At 42.4% G+C, this 16,345-nt stretch overlaps 1 protein-coding gene across 1 annotated transcript in view; it reads right to left on the bottom strand.

The window, feature by feature from the left end:
• The window catches only part of ARFGEF3 (ARFGEF family member 3), a gene marked incomplete at both ends in the record, with an annotated part of 159,796 nt that overhangs the window by 137,039 nt on the left and 6,412 nt on the right, over window positions 1–16,345 (bottom strand). The window lies entirely within an intron of this gene.

Below are 16,345 nucleotides of genomic sequence, written 5' to 3'. Positions count from 1 at the left end.
TATCCTGAGCAGGAGATATGGGAAGCTTTGAGGGCAAACACTTTACAGAAATAGGAGGGGTGAGCAGTGAGAAGCGTCTATGGAAATGAGTCTCTTCTTTTGTTCCGGCTCTGACGCCTGTGTTTCTTCCAGTACGTCTCAGATGTTTCTTCAGCCGAATGAGATACCTCTACCACCTCTTCAACTTCTAACAGCCTCTGCTTTCAAATGCATGGCTAGCAGCGCTGGCAGCCTTCTCAGTCGTGACTAGATTCCAACACTGTTTTGTGCAATTATAGTGTGGTCAGCCCCAAGTGATAGATGGGGATTGGTCTAAGCCTTTCCCAATAATCCTGTTTCCTACTTTCCAGCCTTCCTTCCTTGCAGCTCTGGAAAACTTTTGCTTTCCTAAAAAGACCCGACCTGTTTTGTTGGCACTACCTTATTGCCTTTTGCCTGTTTGCCTTCTTTCTGTCTTAGATAGGGATGTGAAATCGGGAGCTGCAACAGCCATGCTGTGGCGTGTAGAATCAAACATAATGGAAGGCCAAGAGAATGCTGGAGATAACAGTGCTGACAGCCTCCAGACTGCCCGTTATGTGAAGAAAATATGCCTCGTTTCATTGAAACAACTGTTGATTAGGCTTACTATTACTTACAACTGAATGTATTCACAACTGATAGACTCCAATAAGGTCTTAAAAAAGCCAATGCTCAAGTAATTACATATATGCTTTCTGTCCCAATACATTTCCCAAGAGGAAATTAGAAAATAGATATGAACAATATTTCTTATACTAGCATCACTAAATGACATATATTGAACATATATACATTGAAAACACAGAATATATTAAAGAACAGTTTTCAAGTCACACCTGTATTTGAACATCTGTTAATCATATATGAGCTATGGGGGTCTTAAGCAAGTGATTTTTGCCACTCAAGTCTCAATGTTCTTATTAAAGTACAGATTATATTAATGTTGATTGTACTTATTGTGAAATTTAATAAGACAGTGCATATAAGGACACTAGTGAAATTAATAGGAGAGAATGATGCCCTACGGGGATAGGAACGATGAGTTTAGAGTCCAGCTGGGAGAGGACACAGGTAATCAGGTATTTATGGAGGCAGAACAGGGCTATGTGTAATACATAGCCCAGGGCATGGGAGAGAATGCCATGGCTCCTTCTCTAAGCCTTGTGCCTTGTAGATGCCACAGATTTCTCAGTTCTCTTCCCTGTTTTCACCAGTGGTACCACTTAATTTAGGACCTCAACTCTTTATCCCACAGAAGAAATAAAAACAAAGTGGCACAGGTAGCGAGGCACATGAAAAAGGACCCTACAGCCGGGCGTGGTGGCGCACGCTTGTAATCCCCGCGCTTGGGAGGCAGAGACAGGAGGATCACGCAGGTTCGAAGCCAGCCGCCCGCGCTGGCTTAGGAGACCCTGTTTCCAAATAAAAATGTAAAAATAGGTCTGGGAGTGTAGCCCGGAGGTAGAAGGGCTTCCAGGAACCCCAGTACCACCAAAAAAAAAAAAAAAAAAAAAAAAAAAGAAAAAGGACCCTACCACTAGCTCCTCAGGTCATTCCTGGCTGTCACATTTGCCTGGGCTATCTTTCCCTCTCTGGGTTCCTAGGTCCCGTGGATTCCTTTAGGGAGGGCATATAAGTGAGGCTGCTTTCAACTGCAAGTAACAGAAAATCCAACTCCCCACCCATCTTAAACAAGAACGCAGGCGGGACCCAGGTTGTGGTTAATCAGTGTATCCATGACACAGTGGAAAATCCAGGTTCCTCTCTTTCCTGAATCAGCTTTATCTCCAGGTTGCTTCCCCTCATAGCTACACAGCATTTGAATGGGATTATTCTCACAGATAGAATAAGCTTGACCTCCACAAGATTGAGAAAGCATCCCTCTTGCCTTCTGAACCAGGGCAAGTGTGTGGCCACACTGGAAAGCAGTGTAGGGGGAACCAGAAAGCCAACCTGAAGATATAGGCTGATAAAATAAAGGCAGGCTCCATACCCAGTGGGTGCTGCTGGGAGTAGGGGTGGCTTGATGTTGGGTAGGCAAGCAATAGTTTTTGCTCTAAAGGAAAGCGATGGAAGGCCTAGAGAATATACGAACACCCACAACTGCCCTATACATCAAGAAAAGCCCTGCACATCTTCTGGTTAAAAACCAAGCCATGATCTATAGGCAGCTATGCATTGTGATACTACTGGAAATGTGCTATCTTCACTAGTGTCTCTGTTCCTCAACACAGACTGAGGCCAGGAGGGCCGGCTCAGAACCCCACGTCTGCAAATGAAAGCAAGAACAGCACTCCATCATAGTTCCCTTATTTCAGCCACCAGAATTTATTCTGGCAAACTTCAGGAGCCTCAGGCATTAGCTCTTGACTGCTCCTGACATTGGCTTCACAATTCCCGCGGACCGATTTGATTCTTAGGAATAGGAAGGAATGCCACTTAAATCCAGATTCTTATCAGCCCCTTTGTTTCTGGGATCCCTGTTCTCTAAAATGTTGCAAACGGACAGAATACAGTACGCCCATTTAGCAGGGTGGCCTTTCACTTCTGTGTGTTTGCACTCTGCAAAGTGCGGTCTTGCTGAGAGCATACGTGATCTTCACAGGGGGTATGTTGTCTGTGGGGAGAGTACACACCAGTTTCACAGCTATGGCAATGACACAAGTATAAAAGTAGTTATTTTCTACATGTCATGTAGTCATTTCTACATGTCATGTAGTCATTTTACTATTGACATTTTAATGGATTAATAGTTTTATAAAATTTGCTTTAATTCCTAATATGGTAAATAGATATAATCCAACCCTCTTTTTTTAGAGCCTTTTGGGGTCCTTGATGATTTTAAAATGCATTCAGGGTATTGAGAACAAAGGTTTGAGAAGCACTACCTGATCCATGGCTGTAAGAAGGCCCTGAGGCAAGCCCTGGGGTGGAGGCTACTCTCCCGCCTGGGGTGGAGGGGCACACAGGACCCTTCTGGACAGACCAGTGTGGATGCAAGCTGAGCCCTCTCAGAGGAGGCCGAGTCCACCTCCATGGCCTGCCGTGAGATCTCTCTAGGCTACACTAGTCACACTGGGGAAACAGAGGCACCCCAATGTCTTTCAATTTCTACCTCTACTTACAGAAGCTAACAGGCAAAGCAATTGCTCAAGGTCCCAGTGGTTGCTCATGGAAGAGCCAGCACAGGCCTCGTGCCCTGTGAGGACCTGCTCACCTCCTCAGCAGGCAGTGTGCTCCTGCAGGGACATGATGGGGAATGTGTGGGTATTGGAAAATTGCTTTGGTATTAGTTTCATAATGTAAAAAGTAATCAGGGCCTAGGTGCTGCATAGGCAGGCACTCAGGCAATTACCAATTACACAAAAGAGTTGTAGCCCAGGGCCTTGATATTTTAAAGACAAATTTACATAATAAATAACTTCTAGCAGATAGAGATAAAAAGGCTTTGGTCAAGCAGGATGGGAGCTAGTGAATCCTCATAATCATATCAAAAGGCTTATACTAGGCCCCACACTTACATCAGGAGCACATAGAAAAACTATCTATCCTCATAATCATACCCAAAGGCTTACACCTGAGATAATCTGTGGGCCCACACCTAGTCAGGTCAGGAACAGACAGAAAGACTATTGGTTAAGCAAGATGGGAGGAAATGAATCATTATAAAAACTGTTCTATGTTAAAAAAAATCTTATTTTCAAGGCATTCCACCATGTCCCTCTGATGTGGTGCTTTATTATTCTGTCCCTTCTTTCTACCTCTGTAATAATAAAAATTGCTTAAGCTTACAGCAGTACAGTTCTGCCTAATTTTTCTAAACTAGCTGAGAACCACGGCTCCTTCTCACTCCGTTACAGGACAGTGTGTCCTGATCTGCATGGAGCTGCCAGCATGCAGTGTCGCTTCTTTGGCTCTGACTCCAAGAACAGGACACTCACCCTCAACTACTGACTGCTCCCCCACCAAAGCCCAATTCAACCCACACACTCCAACCCCGCCTTCCTACCGCAGACCCCACCCCTGGAGCCCAGAGCGCTCAATAGAGATGTGGACAGGCAGAGCAGCCAGGCAATAATCTTGAGCAAACACCCACCAGGCATCCTCAGCGTTGCAGGCCAGGCACACAGGACTTCAACTAATAGTTCTTCTCTTTCTTAATCAAATATCCCGTTGACTTTACATGTATATTTTCACTATCTCTGAAACACTGAAGGCTTCTCTCCCCATTTTCAGCAATTGTCCTGTCACTGGGCTTGTCTTCCAGGTCCAGCTTTATTCTCCAGCAGGAGCTAAAATGCTGGAGGTAAGTGTAATAGCCCCTGAGCCCACTCCATCCTGGGAGTCCTCGCCGCTCAGCCCCATCCCATCCCGGGCTATGCTACTGCCACAGCCTCGCACACTGGACAGTTTCCTGGCTTCCTCCCTCCCCATCAGAGCCTCTGAAATCTGCATACAAGTACCCTTTTGTGTGTGAAGCATTTTCTCCCAGCTGGTAAATACAGAAAAATAAAACGAAGCTTATAATGGAATGCAAGCAATGGAGACAGGGGGTGTGGGCTTGCAGTCCTTTTTATTTTTATTTCAAGACAGGGTCTTGCTAAGTCACTCAGGCTAGCCTCAAAGCTACAATGCTCTTACCTCAGCCTCCTAAGTAGCTGGGATCACAGGTGTGTGCCACCACACCTGTCTGGAAAATAATCTTTTAAATATAGCAGTTCCCACTGGACTTCATTTGATTGAAAAACTCAAGTCTGCCCCAGCTCAATATATGATCTATTCTAATGCATTCCTTTAGCTATGACCTAAAAATGAGCCCTTCGTTCAATCCTTTCTCAGTAAATCTGCAGGGTTGCTCATGTTAACCCTCCTGATGAAGCCTTGTTAATTGCTGCCAAGCCTCTTCCCTCAGTCAAGTCCACAGAAGCTGGGAGAGGTAAGGGTTAGTTATTTAATTGCATAATTACTCAGCCTTCCCCAGTGGGTATTGGCATCAATTCCAGACCAGAGGTTCTTTTTTTTTTTTTTTTTTTTTTTTTTTTTTATGAAGGTTTCCCCTGCCTTACAAAGAGGAAAAGGCAATTTAGGTCATTTCCTGGCAAAGCCACATGTACATGCTAATCTCAATGGTGCTAATAATTCATGACTCGCCCCTCAGTCTGAACACAGGACACCCCCTCTTTTAAAAGCTCTGGCTCCTTGGAAATTACATTTGGAGTTGTTTCCATACAAGGTACTTCAATGTGTATCCCTTCATTAGTAAGTTGCTATCATGAGCAGTGGTGAAATAGAACAGATTTTCCAAGAGCTTTTTTTTCTTGTTTTCAGTAACAGTGCTTCATCAAATAACTTAGCTACAAATCTGAATTTTATAGATCCTAGTTCTTCCCCAAAATTGCAAATAAGAAAAAATAGGCTTGTGTGCTAAATCAAATAACAAGAGAGGGACTACCCCGTTGTGGATGAAGGAAGTGAGCTCTGGTATGCAGATGTCTTGCCTGTGCTGTGGGCTGGCTCAGGGAGCCTGGCCAGCCACAGACCCCGGCTAGGACTCAGTGTCCTCCTCACAGGACAGCTGTCAGGATTACATGAGATCAGGACACACAGCACGGAGGGGAGTCCCTGACACCACAGTAAAGGCTCTAAAAATGTATTCTTGTATGTCCCAAATGTATATGGGAAGATGAATTGTAAGGCTATTAAGGATGTTGAGAAGTGTCATTGACACAGAGTCCTGCATTCTAGGTAAGGAGATCTGTAGCAAATGTCCTGGACTCCACTGAAAGAGATGCATCAGGACATTGTGTACTTACAGAATCCTACTGATTTATGTATCATTTAACTCTCCCTGAATATGCAATAGTTTAAAAATGCAAGAAAATGAAATATAGAGTGTTTAATAATAAAAAGTTTCACAGGAAACAAAACTTGACGCTAGTCTTTGCATCAGGCTTTCCATACAAGAAAAGTCTTGGGGTGGGGGTGAAGAAATTCAGACACCCACTGGACTGCTGACAGCATTGAATCACTGCGCTCAGGTCTCTGCCCATTGCTTGGGACCCACTTTTATAACTCATCAATATTACAATTTATCAGAAGCATCCTTTGAGGTTAAAGCAAGAATTTAGGCCCAACTTGTCTGTACAAATCAATTTAATTATAAAAGCCATGCAAAGAAGAGCCCGCATAGCAAAAATCCCAACCTTATTTCATTCAAAAGGAGCAAAAGGCCTAAGAAACAAAATCAACCATTGGTGGGTTGTACTTTTTCAAAATGGAGTTATGCATCCTTCTAATGCTTCCTTTGAAGCCATCGTAAACACATCCGCTGTTTGTCACAAGAAGAGAATAACCATGGGTTATTTTCTGAATTAATATCTTGCTCTGATCCGAAAGCATCCCTCCAGGCCAATACCTCTTAGCTTGGGTGGCTTATTCTCATCTCCTCTAAGTGATCACTTTTTCCTTCAGCAATCACTGCTTCACTTAAAAAGTGCTTTTAGGTTCAGGCTATTAACAAGAAGCTTTATAATCGAGAGCTAATTGTAGGTCTTCCTTATCAAAGGCAATAGAAGGGGGAACCATTAGGATTGGTTTACAGGCTGGCAGATAACACACAGAAGAAGCTGCCTGTAAGTTAGGGAATAGTATTGCCACTTAAACTATGCTAGAAGTGATGGGAATACTCTGTCTTCTAAAACAGTAGAAAAAGGAAAAGAAGAAATGAGTCCTTCAGGGTTCCCTACTTATATAGATTTCAGGAACAACTCCTATTTCTAAATATCACACCCCCTTCCGTTTGCTTTTTGCACCTTGTTTTTGTGGGTAACAGTGAAATGTCATTCTGCTTATCTGTTTAGGACAGACTGCTCTCAGGGAGCTGGGACAGTTTCAATCTTCTCCAGGACTAGCCTCACTGTGTGCAAAGGTCCCACCGAGCCCCAGCAAGGCAGGCCACGTTTCCCTTGTGTTATCTTTCATAGCTGCAGAAATCAAGAATTCTCCAGAACTGAAAATGAGCCAGGCTTAGACCAACCAAAGTATCTTATAGCTCCTTCCCCACTCTCTCCCTAACCCCTTGCCCTGTGCAAAACCAGGGAGGCTCAACCAAGCTTGGCTCAACAGAGGCAAAACTTACTAACATTTGTATGGGTCACCAAAGAGTGGAAAGAGATGAGATGTCAAAGTGAGTGTCTAGCCAGAAGCATAGCTATTTGCATCCACCTGCAAAATGCAGAAGCCTCAGGGGCACCTGCCCTGCATATACACTCATATCCTCTGCTCATTTAGCAAGACATGGACGGGAATCCTACTCAGCATCCTTTGCTTCCTCCTCTCCCCAGTGGGCGGTAGTAAGAGGTGCTTCCCCATGACATAGTAAAGATAGAAACAACCCTGGTGAGGCTGAGGCTGCCTCCCCCAGACAGCTATTAAAGTATTTGCTGTCTCCATCACTTTAAATTACATACAGTCCTTCTCAGTTGATGCAGATGTTTCTTCGATCAATTTGAAACACTTTCCCATCCTGCAGAAGTCGCTCAGAACTAAAGCACTAAAATGGATCAATGCAGCATGGACGCAATTAAAATAAAGCCATGTGAAGAATGGGAAGCCATTAGGAGTGGTTCCCTCAGAGCACAAATGCTGACGAGTGCTCTTCTTCCTGCATGCAAGCCCAGGAGGTCCCATGCCAAGCAGGCAGGGATGGTGAACATGGGGCTGGAGGAAGGGACCAGGCAGGCACAGTGAAGGAGAGGCCTGGGGCAGGCTTGGAAGGTGGAGGTAGAAACAAGGCAGGGGCCCACACAAAGACCAGTGGGGACAAGGCTTTGGGAGTCTCCTAGAAAGTATAACTGGCAAGAGGAAGTAATTTAGCTGAGTCTGACTCTGAAGAATCACAGAGAAGGTAAGAAAAATGGCAGCTGGGCTGCTGTCAGAAGAGTCACTGGAAGGTCCCCAACGCAGCACTGAGTGGGCAATGCCAACACGGGTCTGCTGCCAATGGCTGCCTTTGCATGGGTAGCATGAGTCCCTTGATGGCCTGAAGTTAAATTCAGGGTGGGGTAGGAGGAGGGGTAGGCAGCATGCCTCTTCCAGGTGGGTGAGGATTTTTTATGGAAATCTAATGAGAAGTGAAATTTTTATATATTTAGCATTTGTTGGCATGAAGTATTGGTCAGAAAACTCATAATAACCACCCCAACTCACATATGACTCCTGATCTGATACTCACACACATTAGGCTAGTCAGGGCTTGAGTAGAAGGCCAGGGCTTTAAATCTAGACTAGTTGAGGTCAATGAATTGGAGAATGGGCTCCTGGATCTACTCTTTCAGACCTGCCCTTTCCGTTAGTAAAATATTAGATCTTCTTTGATCAAAGCTGATAGTCCATTCTGGACCAGATTCCTTCAAATACTATTTCCTAAGATTCCAGGAAATGAGAAAACAGACGAGATCGCTGGGGTGTATAGTGCAAAATTTGGAGGGGTAGCTTCCTCCCTTCCTTCCCTCCCTCCACTCCTCGCATTTTTTTATGGCACTGAGTATTGAACCCACTAGGCCTCTATCACTGAGCTAAACTCGCAGTTTTTAAAATTTATTTTGAAACAAGGACTTGCTAACTTACTATATACTGGCCTCAAATCTGCAATCCCCCTGCCTCAATTTTCCAAGTATTGAGATTACGAGTATGTGCCACCATGCCCAGTTTAGAGAGGCAGTTACATTCCACCGATACTTATAGGACCTTGAGCCAGACACACAAAGAGGAATAATGTGTAGAGATGTGCTCCTTGCAGAAAGGGCCTGAGAACTGAGCCCTCGAGCAACTGCCAGTGTGGTAGAAAAGCTGCGCAGTAGAACTATGTGGAGTAGAGCATGGATCTTCGACAGCAGGAGGACAAGGAGGAGGAGGAAGAGGAGGAGGAGGAGGAGGAGGAGGACTGCATGAGGCACACATGGACAGTCCTGATGAAGAACACAACCCAGAACATGTCCCGCTAATATTTTATGCCCTGCATAAAGGGAGAGCACAGGATTACTCACCAAACCCTTCGCAACCTGTGGTTTGGGTATCAAGTTTGGCACATGGAAAAAAGAGGATCCACGGCAAATATGCTGTATTTCACCTTGTGAGGTAACCCCAGGACATGTAGGATCCTCCCGTCAGGTGGGAGTAAAGGGCTGGCCCAGGGGAGGCGGTCCTGGCCTTGGCACACAGTTGACAGGAACATTGTAAAGCTCAGTAACAAAGAAATATTTTAATGTCCTATTTAAAAAATCAAAGCTAATGCAAAAAAAATCCATGAAAAACTATAAAATATTTAAGTAAAGATACGGCCAGGCCTTTGACTGCACAACTCTACCTCATTCACCTCACTCTAACGCTGGTCCCTTTAGACATCTGGCAGGGGTGAAGGGGCTGTACCCCAGCCCACCAGCTGTACCATGGCATCCCAGGCTGTGGAGGCCTGAGATCTGGGCCTTGGCATGGGATGAAGCCCCCATTTCTGGATTTACATAGAGCTCTGTTAGGGTGTCCAGCTTTGCAGTCTCCAATCCGCTGGAGAGGACAGAGGGCTGAACTAGAAGAGAGACTAGCAGGGCAAAGGATAAGCCACAGATGTTGGCTCATGCACCAACTGCCAGTTATCAATGAAAGCACTGAGTGGACGGATGAGGAGGAGGCCGCCGTTACCAGCCAAGGCTGTAACGCAGTTTACTGGAGAGTCAGTGAACATCCTTCTGTGCCAACTACAGCAATGATGGGCAGTGATGGGCTGATGGCATCTCTGTGGGAAGCTATGTAGGGACACTGTGGCTCTCTTCCCAGCAATGTCCCATGCTATCAGATCCCTTCAGACCTGGACCAGTTCAATGATTGTTCCATAATAGATGACTGAACAGTTACTGCACAAACATCTTAAATTGGATTCTGCTACTATATTTTTGGTGCAATTTTTAAGAAATAAGACAAACTTTTTAAAAGAAGCTTATATTTAAACTATTTAATAATTCTGTTGCTCCTTATATTTCTCACCTAGAATTATTTTTCTATTATATCTCCAGTTTGTTTGTTTGTTTGTTTATTGTGGTACTGGTGATGGAACCCAAGCATTCTACCTCCAAGCTACATCCCCCAGCCCTATTTTTTTTTTATTCTGTATTTTGGAACAGGGTCTCACTAAGTTGCAGAAGGCCTCACCCACTAAATAGCTGAGGCTGGCCACAAACCATCATCCACCTATCTCAGCCTCCCAAGTACTGCGATTACAAGTATGCACCACCACGCCCAGCTTCTGGTTTTATTTATTATAATAATTTTTCTCCCTTCTTTTACAGTAGCACAAAGTAGAAGAAAAACAAGCAATAATTATGTTTTTGGTTTTTTTTTTCAGAACAACGAATCAGGCATTATATAAAATGCTTTGCTAAACTTTATAATAAACCAGTCTGATAACTGTTAAAAAAAAATGTTACCCAGTCTATGGTATTTTGTTATAGCAGACTGACCAGACTAAGAGCTACTAATTGTTCTTATTAGAACAATTAGTAATGAATAAGATTCAGTGATGAATAAGATGAGTAAGAAGTATCGGCAAAAAGGAAGATAAAATGAAAGAAAGAAAAAGAGAAACTAGTGGTGAACCATAATGAAGTTGGTGGTTATGAGTGGTAGTTTGATTTGGGCAGAGGGATTTTACCAAGTCTGTCACTATTAGAAAAATCCTGAGTTGACTTTGGCTTATAAAACAAGAAGGACATGAAGATGGTGACCCTGGTCTAGGGCAGAGCCCAGGCTGTGCGTGGCCTGCTGCATAGGAATACCACAGTAGCCCTCTGATAGGTTTTATTTAACCTGGTGAGGACTCATAGAAGACCCTGCAGTTCAGGAAGAAGGAAACAAGCAAAGATAGCAAGGAAGAGAAGGATTTTTAAAACTCACCCGAAAGCAAGACCAAGGCCAGGGACATGGAAAACTTTCACACCATCTACTCCCAAAGCCAGGAAGTGGTAGACACAGCAGATTCCCGGGTCTTTCTCCATCCCTGACTTTGTTTTTTTTTTTTTTTTTTTTTGGTGGTACTGGGGTTCCTGGAAGCCCTTCTACCTCCGGGCTACAATCCCAGACCTATTTTTTATATTTTTAAAACAGGGTCTCTTACGCCAGCGTGGCTAGCTTCGAACCTGCGCGATCCTCCTGTCTCCGCCTCCCAAGCGCGGGGATTACAAGCGTGCGCCACCACGCCCGGCCATCCATCCCTGACTTTGAATCTCACTGGACACTGTGCATGAATTCCTACCCCAGTTGCTAGCACCTCTGTCCACATCTTTAGCAAGAGTGGACATTTGCTCAGCCAAAGAGTCTGGTACACAATGAGCAATGTCTCCTACTCCCTCCTGAATTCCATATAAGATATCTTAAAGTGGGATTCTCCCCTAGAATGCTCTGTGCATTCACCAGTTGCCAGTCATTCAAATCATTCACATGACATTTGCACTTAGTTTTGTAAAAGCCCTTAGAGCGATCAATTACAAAAAAAAAATGGAAGGATAATATAGCCTAGATCTCTAAAGGGTTCAGTATTCTTCTGATTTGAGCTACCATTACTAATATACACAACTGGCCAAAGCAATGTTAGTAACTATTTATCAGAATGGTCATATATTTAACATGAAATTAATCAATCAATAGCAAAACTATTTTTAGAAGCATATGAAAAGATGGTGAGCCTCTTTAAGACTCAGAGAATTGCAAATGTCACCATTCACATCCACTAGACTGGCAAAAATTATAAAGTGTAATAACATCAAACGTGGTAAGGGCATCAGTGTTCATTTTATTATCCCCTAAACTCTGCATGCACATTATGCATGTTCTCTTCCATAAGTGCTTCATAACAAAAATTTTTATTAAATGACCTTGAAATTAAAAAAAAAAACATTTGTTCATAACCGTAGGGAAAGTAGGATCCTTGAAATAGTAGGCATGGACACAGAAGAGCTGAAAAGGCTCTAAAAGATAAGGATGTAAAGACAAATGCAGATAACAATCCAAACTTACCTATGAGGTTGGGCAAACAGGGCTGTAACTTTAGGAGAATGATGGGTATGAGCCTTTGTTATTTACTGATTTATTTATTTTTAAATAAAGGGAACTGGAACAAGCTTAGAAAGAAACAGCAAAAGGGAGAGAATAATGGCAAAGGAAATAAAGGGCCCCACCCTGGGCAGTCACAAAGATACTTAATAATACAGAGTCTATGCATAAGAGACTTGAGATTTTGAGGGTTTCCCCCATAAACTTTTCCAAAACAAATGAGAATAAGAAAATCTGCAAATCATTACTTCCAGCCAATTGATACAAAAGAAACTAAATATGAAAAACTAAATCTGAATATAAAATCAGAAGGCAAGAAATAGCTTATATACTTGGTTTCTCTGCTATGTATTATTGAAGAAAAATAACATCAAGTTCTCTGTCATGAGCAGACACACATTTAGTGCCTAGACATCTCGGAGCAGATGCTCAAAGAGAAGGGTGCCACGTTAAGCATAATGACTTAATAGAGGCAGAGCTCTCGGGCTGGCGCCTGGCAGATGAGGCAATAGATTGAGGAGGAGTGACTCACAACAGGGGTGGAGACAAGGGGAAGCCCTGCACCGTTGATCTGCTCATTGTGTCCCTTCCCTAATGACAACTGAAATAGCGAGGCACACTAGGATTGATCCTATAGCTCCTTTTTGCTCTAATTAAAAATTCTAAGAGAGGTTTTGAGAGGCTCCCACTATTGTGAATCCCAGTCAAATTTAAAACCTCCTTATACATATAAAAGTCTACAATATATTTAATAACAGTGTTGTCCAGTTTTGTTGGTCTTTATTTCCTCCTTCAGAATAAAAGGCCTTTGAGATGAGACATCTGCTGACTCTCATACATATACTGAATCTCCCGTACTGATAGATCTCATTGTGCATCTGAAATACAAAAATGCACATCCTTCTGTATATAAGGATGATGTCATCAGGTCTTTGTAATTTATTCAGATAAATACTCTGAATAATATTTCCAATAATGGTAACAGTATATACACATACACATATATTTGTGCTACATGCAAACATATAGACATATAACACATATATAAAGATATATACATATAATGACATACATACATACATGTGTCTTTATATATTGTATATACACATATGTGTGTGTATGTGTGTGTGTGTGTGTGTTAATTTATAGTCTTTTATCTTGAACCTTCCCACCAATTTTGTGACCATTTCCTATGGGTATACAAGATGACTATCTGGTTCTATTTGGGGTAAAGCTCAATACCACTGAATAAAGTAAATCTAAATGGCTAAAAAGAGCACCAAACATATGTCCTCAGACCCATTATTGTCTCTGATTCATTTGCCTACACACACACACACACACACACACACACACACACACTCACTCACACTAGTTGCTTTTTGATGACCACTGCAACCAGAGAACCAGGGTCCCTATTGGTTCCATCATCACTGCTGCCCTCATCGTGGAGACAGACCTTCTATCACATACCCAGAACCACAGAACGCCCTGCTGTCAGGCTAAATACACTGGATTAGTTGGACTAGGAAACAACCTTTAAAGCAGTGGTTATTGAACTTTTTTTCCCTCAAATAGTCATAAAATTTTTTAAATTCTATTTTTCACATATTTTAACATTTAGATTTCTTATTTAGTTTTCATTGCAAAGGCTACAATTCTGGCATAGTTGAACTATTAAACTCTTAAACTAAAACATATCATTCTTTAGTAGTATCTGATAAAATCTAAATGCCACAGAGAGTTAACTTTCATTCATCCAAAATAAATGAACAAAGTTCCTAACAGTGAAAATGCTTCACTTTTCCCTTTTCTCCTTGAACTCATATTTCCTTTCTGTTTCCCCCATGGATTTCCTCGCAATGTGGCATGTCTTAATGTTGGGAAGGCTTTTATTAATCTCCCTATTCTACTTCTCTGTAACAAGTATGTATAAAGTGATTGATAAAAAATTTCCTGTAACTATAAAAATTTCTACTTCGAGCTACCACAACTCATGCACACTATTGATGCAAAGAACATTAACAAGTATTTATCAGAATATTAATATAGTTAACATAGACAATACAATTTTATTGAAAAATCATTCTAAAGAAATGGATAGGGCTTGTTTATTTTTTCCTAAAGCTAGCTCATATATTTACGGATGAATATCACCCAACGTTACAATAAGGCAGGGCTTAGAATCAATGGCATAGCTTTTCTTTGTCACTTTCATAGATGCAATCCATAAGAAATCTTGTTTACATATGTTCACGTAAAATGAAGGAGACAGCCGGGCAGCGGGCATAGTGACACACGCTTGTAATCCCCACGCTTGGGAGGCGGAGACAGGAGGATCATTTAGGTTCGAAGCCAGACACGCTGGCTTAAGAGACCCTGTTTCCAAATAAAAAATTATAAAAATAGGTCTGGGAGTGTAGCCTGTAGGTAGAAGGGTTTCCAGGAACCCCAGTACCACCAAAAAAAAAAAAAGAGACATCATCAAAAATATTTTTTATATCCTCTTATAACTAGATGAGTTCTTCCTTCAATGTTGTAAAAGTCAAGAAACCAAAATTACCAAACATGCATAAAGATGTTTCTTCTTCTTATACTCATTCCCTTTACCAACACGGACACTGTATTCTCATGGTTCTTTGTTGGTGGAATGGGACTGGTGCACTCCAGCACAATGCACCTCAGATTTATCAAACAGCAAAGGTGAGGTGAAAAAAGAAGTGTGGCAGAATCCATTCTGAAGCATATCAGTTTTAAGCAATGGTACTTAATGTGCACGTAAAAATACGTCACAATGAAACCTACTATCCCGTATAATTAATATGCATCCATAACAAATCTATATGAAAAACAAAAAAATTGTTTAATTGAAATTAGGTACCAGGAAATCTATCTTCTAAAACCATCCTGCCTTCGCAGGTCTTGGATGCCCTATAGAGAATAGCTCCCTGTGAGACAAAGGTGTTGTTGCTAGACATTTTGTTCATTGGCAAGCTTTATGCATACTAAAGTATACTCAGTTTGATTAGCATGGGAGTCCCTTACAATAATAAACCTCTAGCAGATACTATAGAAGGAATGGCTTTTGTAAAAAAAGAAACATAGCCGGGCGTGGTGGCGCACGCTTATAATCCCCGCGCTTGGGAGGTGGAGACAGGAGGATCACGCAGGTTCGAAGCCAGCCGCGCTGGCTTAAGAGACCCTGTTTCCAAATTTTAAAAGTATAAAAATGGGTCTGGGAGTGTAACCCGGAGGTAGAAGGGTTTCCAGGAACCCCAGTACCACCAAAAACAAAAAAACAAAAAAAACCCCATAAATCTTGTTCAATATATTTGAAAAGAAGAGAAAATGCCTGTAAGTCATTATAGTCTGACAATATAATAATCATACTCAACAAAGGACTATATGCTCAATATTTTTATAATCTTAAAGAAAACCATAAAATAGTTCAAATGCTTAGTGACAAAAGGCTTGATGAAAACATGTTGTTATAGCCATATGAGGGAAGTATATGCAATATTTTAATTTTAAGAACATACACCGGCATTAGGAACCATTCTTCATTTGGTACTGCGTAAAAAGAAAACAAGCATGAGCCAAGGATTCAAATAAAATTTCATACCAATTCATAAAATATCTGTGTGGGGGAAAAGATGTAAGAAACCAAAACTATCTTCACTGGTTATGAATGACTTTTTTGTTGTTTTTCTTTTGTTCCCTCCAAATTTTCACAAAAGGCATACATTTCTCTTGAAATAAGGGGCAAAAAGGCAGAGGTGTATGGAAGTGGAGATGGATGGAGGTGGAGGTGGGTGAAGGTGGATAGAGGTGGATGGAAGTGGATGGAGATGTATGGAGGTGCAGGTGGGTGGAGGTGGGAGGAGGTGGATGGAGGTGAATGGAGATGGATGGAGGTGGAGGTGAGTAGAGGTGGATGGAGGTGGGTGGAGATGGATATAGATCAGTGGAGGTTGAGGTAGATGGAGGTAGATGGAGGTGGGTGGAGGTAGATGGAGGTTGAAGTGGATGGAGGTGGAGGTAGATTGAGGTGAATGGAGGTTGGTGGAGGTGTGTGGTGGTGAATAGAGGTGGATGAAGGTGAATGGAGATGGATGGAGGTGGAGGTGGGTAGAGGTAGATGGAGATTGGTGGAGGTGGATGGAGGTGGTGGTGGGTAGAGGTGGATGAAGGTGAAGGCAGAGGTGGATAGAGGTAGATGGAG

Source organism: Muscardinus avellanarius (assembly GCF_963383645.1).
Source record: "Muscardinus avellanarius genome assembly, chromosome: 8".
NCBI classification, from domain to species: Eukaryota; Metazoa; Chordata; class Mammalia; order Rodentia; family Gliridae; genus Muscardinus; species Muscardinus avellanarius.
Note: the sequence above shows the minus strand (reverse complement) of the source record. Positions and strands in the feature narration are given on the sequence as shown.